This window comes from Microtus ochrogaster, assembly GCF_000317375.1.
Source record: "Microtus ochrogaster isolate Prairie Vole_2 chromosome 6 unlocalized genomic scaffold, MicOch1.0 chr6_random_2, whole genome shotgun sequence".
Taxonomy (NCBI): domain Eukaryota; kingdom Metazoa; phylum Chordata; class Mammalia; order Rodentia; family Cricetidae; genus Microtus; species Microtus ochrogaster.
The window spans coordinates 14,250,139-14,258,627 of record NW_004949095.1 but is presented as its reverse complement, the minus strand read 5'-3'; positions in this window follow the sequence as shown (position 1 = coordinate 14,258,627).

Genomic DNA, 8,489 nt, shown 5'->3' with positions numbered 1-8,489 from the left:
AGCTCTGTAGACCAGGCTGGTCTTGAACTCACAGAGATCCGCCTGCCTCTGCCTCCCGAGTGCTGGGATTAAAGGCGTGTGCCACCACCGCCCGGCCAGGTAAGAGATTTAACTTTCCAAAACCTCAGAGAAAATTGGTGCTTGACTGGGGAGCAGTGAGCAGCGGTTCTGTGTGATTTCTGATGTTCCCAGCAAGGCTGCTTTTTCCTCTGTTAATGTCAAATGGGTCTCTTGACAGCCCTGTCCGAGTCAGCCAGCAGGGGTATTCGGTGTCTCTGTTTGCTTAGGTTTAAGATGCCCTTCTGCTTCCCATCCATCCTCACAGCCTGGCTGAACTAACCCACCCCTCAGCTAAGCTGACCCTCCTCTTCTGTTAAGCTAACTCTGTTCTTATTCCACCCCCCACCTCACAGTTCTCCTGGTTTATTTGTTTTAAGGCAAATAAGGAATTTAGCTCCAGGTGAAATTAAGGATGGTAGCTGGTAAACAGACAAACGCGAGTGGCTGCTCTCATGGTGCCCGAGGCTGAGTATTTTGTTTCTCAAACAGAGTATAAGTCCCAAGTGGTCGGTCTTATGCCACTGCCACAGAGCTCAGCTCAGTCAGAAAACACATAGCCAAATAAAAGGATCAGACAAAAAGCCCCTCATAAGGTGTTTATGACTTTAAATCCATTGTCTCTTCTCATTAAATGAGAAATTTTGTTTCTATTGTAAATCATATTTAAATATGAGAAACTCAATAGCTCCTGCATATGTCTTTTCCTGTGACGGGATAAGGGGAAGGTCCTATCAGCATCATCCCATGCAGTGGTGATTGCGCTTTCCCCATTCAGGCCACCTGAGGTCAGTTCACAGCTCCTAAAGTCAAAAGGTGGGAAAGTCGAGGGAGGTGTGGTAGGGAATTGCTTTCTAAGATCATAACCGTAGAGATGTGTTTTCCTGGGGCCTCCTCTTCTTCCCCCCTAGGCAGATAAGGGGACCCTACTCTGTCGCACTTCACTGGTAGAGTTTGCTGCTCTGTGATCTCCAGGAATACAAATCCCGTGAGCAATGTCCATACTCCAGCATGTGCAGAGAGGACTGAAAATGTACCAGGAATTGGTAGAAGGAGGCAAAGATCATGTGATTCTTTTCCTGGCTACTGAGGCTTTATATGGTAATCACAGAATGAGAGAAAGGGGCTGGAAAGGCTGGGAAAAGTCTTAAGGGCTTTAAAGGGAGGGAGTGGGGCAGACCATTGAACACAAGTGTAGAAAATGAAGGGTCAGGGAGGGTGTAATGGGGTTGGGGACAGGGACATAGGGGAGAGGGGTTGGAGATTTAACCAGAATTAAGTAAACATGGAGATTCAACCAAAATGCCATAGGAAGCCTGTTATTTTCTATGCTAATGAAAAGAAACGAAGGGAGCAAAGAGCAGTGGTTGTCCCTAGCAGGGTTTAAGTAGAGACTGTGATATTTTGAATACGTTTCTATGCATTAAGAAAGAGCTCAGAATTTCTGGTGATGTGGTTGATGCTGGAGGCGAGAAGTCAGATGACAGTATAGAAAAGTATGGGTCAAAGGCCAGGCAACGCACCAGGAGAATCAAGTACGCGCTCTTAGGTCAGGAGAACCAGGTGAGACCTCCAGTCTTTCTTTAGCCTCCCTTTCGGTTGCATCCACATTACCCCGAAACCAGTTGCAGCAAGGGGACACCAGCTGCCTTCTGAACTTCTGAATTCTAGAAACTTTCCCTCCCTGGAGCGTTTTGATTTGTGGTTTCTTCTCCACTCCTGAACAGTTTGCAACTGCTGCTATAGTCACCCACCCAGTGGTGCAAGATATGGCAGGCATGTTAGTTCACAGTACTGCAGGGTGAAGTCTTCCATGATTCTCACTAGGGTCAGTTCACCAGGTCAAAGCACTTGGGGCCAATCACCAGGTTGTCTTTCTTTCTGGAGCTTCTAAGAGAGAATTCCTTTATTTGCCTTTTCCCACTTCCACAGGCTGCCTTTATAGCCCTCAGCTGGTGCCCGCCCCCATCTTCAACGTCAGCTATGGAGCTGCTCCCTGCCTCTGCTTTGCTGCCATGTTATCTCTGATTTATCCACTCAGCTTCCCCAGTGATGTCATAGGTCTACCCTGATAGATCATGGTCATCTCCCTGTTTGGAAGTGAGCTGAAGGGTTTCCTTTACAAACTTAGTCTCCCTTTGTGATAAAGCCCAACACAGCCACATTTTCCAGCGGTTGAGAGGTGCACGTTTGGGGACGGCAATACTCTTCTGCCTCCCATGATCCTTGGTGCCCTACTGAAGTTGAACTCATCGTTATCCTTACCAGGATTATTGCAACAGCCTGGACCCTGGAGTCCTCTCATAGTAGATGGATGTCAAAAGGGCTCCCAGGCCTCTCTCCTCCCCAGGCTCTTTCTTTAAGAGGACACTCATGTCTACCTCACAGGGCTGTTGTGATGGGTGAATATATACATGGCACAAAGCAGAACATTTTAGTTAGTCATTGTTCTTTTGTCACGGTCTCTGCACTCTGTGTGCCCCGAAGCCAGAGGGATCTTTCTTACACATGCATTGGCCACAAGACTCATCAATGCTCTGAAGTTTGTTCTCTGACCGGAGGTCCTGCCTATGTCTCCACTGGATTACCTTACAGCATTTGGGGTCCTAAGTGTTACAGATATTCTGTGTCCCTCTACATTTCAGTGTTTTCCTTTTTGCTTGCATTTCCTGTACCTTCCTTGTCTGACCTCTATTCTTCTTTCAGTGCCCCCTCTGATAGCCAGGGCTGGGGCTCACTGGCTCATACCACTCTGTCCTCTCCTGGGATGAGGCTCACCAGTCAAGCCTCTTCACACTGTGCTGCCTGGAACCCAACATCACTAGGCCGTCGGGAAAGGAGCACTGAGGGTGTGACAAAGGGGGCTTCACTTCTGAAGTTTGCCAGAGCGTCTCCCATAGGAGATGGCTACTACAGCTTCCCTGGGTCTTTTGCTGTTGGCAGAGGGAGAAGAATCCTGGAACCTGGCCCTTTCCTGGTGATGGAAGTGAGCAGTAGGTGGTCATGCTGGGGTCTGAAGACCAAATGGTCATCAGAGATCCCCGACCCTGCAGGCTTCAGCGAGTCAGGCAGTGCTAGCGGGAGCTGGTGTGGGGGCAAGCCAGCAAGGGGACCATTGCTCTAGCTCCATACCAGAGAAGACATACGTGAATCTGACTGCTGAGAGACACCACCTGTGCACACTGACAGGAAATGCCCTGGCCACAGACAACAGCCGTCGTCTAACTGGCAAGCATAACCCACCGAGCTCCACCTGGCCTCACATTTTTGTCTACAGAACCATCAGACAGGTCTCCACAGGGCAAGCTGCACAGGAGGGGTGACAGGGCCTCGCCACTGTGGAAATCTGAGGTGCCCTGTCATTTTGTCTGGGCCCTGAACAGGTATAGCTTGCTTCCGTGATTACACCTCCCCAGAAGTTTGGTAGTTAGGAACATACCTAAAACCATTTGTGTGCAGAACTAACAGTGTATTTGGACCAAGTCTCTCTCTCCTGGCTGCGTTTGCTATGGGTGTTCTATTGTTTGCTCCTCCAAATAGAGGGAATAGCAAAATTAACTTGGGAGTCTAAAGATTTTTTTTTAGAAGGCGTTTAATCTGGGTTCCCAATTTGCAGAAGGATTAATATTAAAAATGTAATTTTTCAAAAAAAAAAAACTGTTTGGAACTTACCAGGAATGTTTCCACATAAAAATGGTGTACTTGCTAATAATTAGCTGAAGTGTAGCTCAAATACAACTAAAACAATGGGCATTTAAACTAGTTTATGGTCACAAGGGTAGGAGGTCAGAGATTAAACAAAAGAAGACAGAAAGAAATTAAATTATACCATATTTATTTTGAGTGGAAACCTTTGAGGAATCACACTTTTAATTAAAAAGGGATAAGAGGCATAAGAAAGCTCTGGGGAGGATTTCCCAGCAGTCCTCAGGAATTTACTGGTTCTTTGCAAACCTAATTTTTACTCAAAAGTCTATAAATCTTTTTTTTTTTTTGTTATTGTTCTTTGACAGGCTATGCAAACAGATCTCACTTTGTTTTTGGAAGGGAAAAAGGATTGAGGAAATTCCTGCTGTATGCCAGCCTTGGACCCTGTGGGTTTGGATGCTGCAGGGTCAAAAAAGAATTCCTGCCTTTGAGAAAATTTCCTTCATCTGGAGGTGGTCAAACAACAAAGTCAAAAAATACCAAGTGGTAACCAGTGCTTTGAAAAAAAAATATGAAGCCTTAAATTAGCATTTAAATACAATAGTCAAAGTAGCTGTCTACTTAAAAGGAGTTGCCAGCCCTTAAGGTCCTTAAGGAAAGCAGGCAGAGAGCAGTATGGACACAGGAGGAAGGACCCTGGGAAGAACTGGGAAATTTTAAGGGGCAGCTGCAGGTGAGGGAGCAGCGTGGGGGTGCGCGAGGAAGTACAGCCTGAGTCAGTGAGGCAGGGTGGCATTGCAAAGGACTCCGGCTTTTATTTTTAGGATGATTGCCTTACATGTGAAATTTTGCCTCCCCCAGCCTCCCTGCAGGGCCCTGAAGCAGAATTGGGCTCAGGAGAAGCAGAGAATGGGAAAAGATGGTGGAAGTGGGTGTGGTTTATATCTTAAGTATCTCTTACTGGATCCTATTTTGAGAACTTCTTCCAAGATGGTGGCTTGTTTTTGTTTGTTTTGTTTTCAAGACAAGGTTTTTCCTGTAGACCAGATTGGTCTCGCACTCACAGAGATGTGCCTATCTCTGCCTCTGAGTGCTGGGATTAAAGGCGTACACCACCACTGCCTGGCGCTGGTGGCTTTTTTTTTTTTTTTTGGTGGGTGACTGTGAGGACTTTAGGATGTGGGACCTGCTGGTAGAATAGGGCTGGAAAGGGGGAGCTTTTGCTGGTTATGGCTTGGGCTCACCTTCCTGCTCTACCACAGTGGGAACAGCAGCTGCCTCATGATTCTGTCACCATGGATGGAGTGGCTCCGTTATGCTCCCATCTCATCCCCATCATCGTGGACTTCAACATTCTGAAACTGTGAGCTGAAACCAACATTTCTGGGGCTCAGCAGGATGGCTCACTGGGTAAACATGCCTGCCTTACAAGCCTGGCAACCTCAGTTCAATCTTTGGAACAGCAGCAAGGTGAAAGGAGAGAGCCGACTCCGGACGTTGTCTTCTGATACCCATACTCCACACACACCCCAATAGTGACTCCAGGAATAATGATAATAAGAAATCTTTCCTTTTCTCTTAGACTGTTTGTGTCAGGAATATGGGTCCAGATATTTGCCTTAAAAGTCACTCTAGAGCCTGCCCCAGTTGATGGAATCAGTATGATCTGTAGCATGCAATACTTTTTCCAGTTCCATCCATTTGCCTTTAAATTCCACAACTTTAATTTTCTTTATGGCTGAGTAAAGTGCCAATGTGTAAATGGCTCTCAGTTTCACCATCCCTTCATCAGGTGATGGACAACTAGGCTGCTTCCATTTCCTTACTATCATAAGTAAAGCAGTAATAAACATGAGTGGACACATATTTCTCTGGTTGGTTATACAGTCCTTCAGAGTGTATGTCCAGGGGTTGCTTTGCTGGATCAAATGATAATTCTGTTTTTAGTGTTTTGAGAAACTCTGCCAGTGATTTCTCCAATGTCTGTACCAGTTTACAGTCCCACCCACAGTGAATAGTGCTCCTTGGGGAAGCATTTTTGTTACAACCATGAATAACTATGCAGATGCTCAAGAAGTAAAGGGGTAACCACAGCTGTTCTTCCATGTCCATGTACCCCTTTTCTTGTCATTATTACCTAAGCAATGCAATGTAACAATGTTTATGTGACTCTTGCCTTGCATTAGGTATTAATTTAGATATTATTTAAGACACACTGAGAATGAGAATAGTTCATATGCAAATACCAGTTGGTTTTACATAGGGCACATGGAGACAGTATTCAAAAGGGAAAACTGGGGGTCTTGGTACTAATTATCTGTGAATTTTATGAGAGACAGAATACCTGGCAAAAGGAACTTAAGAGAAGAAAGATTTACCTTGGGTCATGATCATAATGGACTATCTGCCCTCTTAGATCTTTACATTGTACCTACAGTCAAGAGGCAAAGAGAGAGGAAGGCAGTGTCCTCTCTGTTCATTTTGGTATCATAGAGCATGGGTGATGCCAATATTAAGGGTGTGTCTTCCCTTCCCAGTAAAACCTCTTTGGAAATGTCCTCACAGTCATACTTAGAGATTTGTGTCCAGGTTGGTGCTACATTTAGTTAGGTTAGCAATGAAGATTAACCCTCGTGTTTAGATAATCTTTAGCTCTGACTGCTAGATGTTGGTATATCTCATGACAGCCCTTACTGTCCAGAGCAAACCTAAGGTCAGAAAGGAACAAAGAAAGAATAAACATTTCCTTAAACTAAGAAAATCTAGATGTGTTTCAGGATGGAAATTTATTACTTGATGAAATAGTAAAGAATAATGATCCCCAAATATTGGAAACTGTGGAAAAAGATGGTTTCCATTTAAGTTACACCAATGATTCCTCCTGCCTTCTATTATCTTTTTATAGGAATGCGATGAGAGCTAAGGCCTCCTGTCTCCTTGGTGAAACTTCTGAGTTCTGAGGCGGTTATCCTTGGAATAAGGAGAAAGGGTCCTACAAGTGTGTTCCTCTGCAGAGACCCTTGTTCTCTTCCCTAACATACACCATTGTTATTTGCTATAATACTGAAACCAACACATCTGACTTGGATCCAGTTGATGTGAGTCATCACAGACTTCCAGGATCCTTCTGCCATCCTTCAGTCTTGGACCCAATCTCCATAAGGGTCTCTGTATGGACCAGTGAGACACCCTCAAGCCACTTTCTCCCTTTTTATCTACCCCTATATCACCTTTCCCCGGAGCACTTGCTTCATGCAGACTGGGACTTTCCTACTTTGCTTATATCTGTATCCTCAAGACAGAGGATAGTAACAGACACTGTTTGATAAATACTTGTTCAAAGCTTGAACATTGTTCACTGGGAAGACAACGTTTGCTTGGAGTAGCTCTCTATATGAGAACCAGAATGTAGATTCTAACAGTTTCTATGGACAAGAAGGTGAAGGATATCCCCTTGAGCTTCTTGTGATGTCACATCCTATGAAGTTTTATTTCAACAACTGTTAAAAGACAAGGTCGACATGATAAATGACAGGGCTCATAGTGGTGCTTGGTAATATTTGGCATTTGCCCTTAGGATTTTCATCAATGTTCTTTATTGTTGTTGTGTTGTGTTTTGTTTTTAGGCTATACTTTAAATTTTGCTTTGCGTTGGGGGATGTCACAACAGCAAAGGGTGGAAACAAGGGAATAGGGAGATGAATGGGATCAGGATGAATGATGTAAAATCTACAAAGAATCAATAAAAAGTTAAAAAAAATTCCCATTGACAGACACATGCCAGACTGTAAGAAGGTTACCATGGTAATTATACATCCCAATTTCTAAGTACCTTGGAATATTGCTCCTTTCCTCACTCAGATGAGGACTCTATGGTATAGATTTTTGCATTGTCTTTTCCCCAGTCCACTAATAATTAGCACAGGGAGGTCAAATGACATGAAAAGTGATTCAGGTCCTATGGCTTGTATATGATCCACAACCCAACCTATGGCTTGTATAAGATCTTACCCAACCTATGGCTTGTATAAGATCTTACCCAACCTATGGTTGTATAAGATCTCACCCAACCTATGGCTTGTATAAGATCCACAACCCAACCTATGGCTTGTATAAGATCCACACCTAACCTATGGCTTGTATAAGATCCCACCCAACCTCAGAGATTACTTCTGAATCCAGACTGCAAATGAACCGTTTAAGAAGTCTATTCTCATTAGGTGGTGGTAGGTCCCACCTCTAATCCCAGCACTTAGAAAACAGAGGCAGGCAGATCTCTGAGTTCAACGCCAGCCAAGTCTACATACAGAGCGAGTTCCAGGACAGCCAAGGCTACACAGAGAAACCCTGTTTCAAAAAACCAAAACAGAAAAGAGAAAGAAGAGGGGGAGGGGTCTCTTCTCTCACAAACTTCATAGACTGTGAGCACCTTAGGGGTGGGTTGAGCCCTAGCCATTTCTGTAGCCCTTCAAAGCAGCTCCCTTTCTTTCTCCCACCTTCAGCCACACTGAGAGGAAAACATGGTTGATGCTGGCCATGGAGGTGGGTTCAGCCAGGAGTGTAAGACCATACAGCAACAGTGCTGCATAGGGCCCTTGCCTGTCAGCAGCCTCTTCCTGCTTCTTGCTTTGTTCCAGTCATTTCTGAGTTTTGTCTGATGCACTGACTTGAGAAGGGTGAAGTCAGAAGAATTGGGTGGATCTCTACAGAATATCTTTTTATTCAAAGTTTATTGAGAACCTGCCAGAGAGTGCTTTAAAGGCCATGTCTCTCCCCCCCCCCCC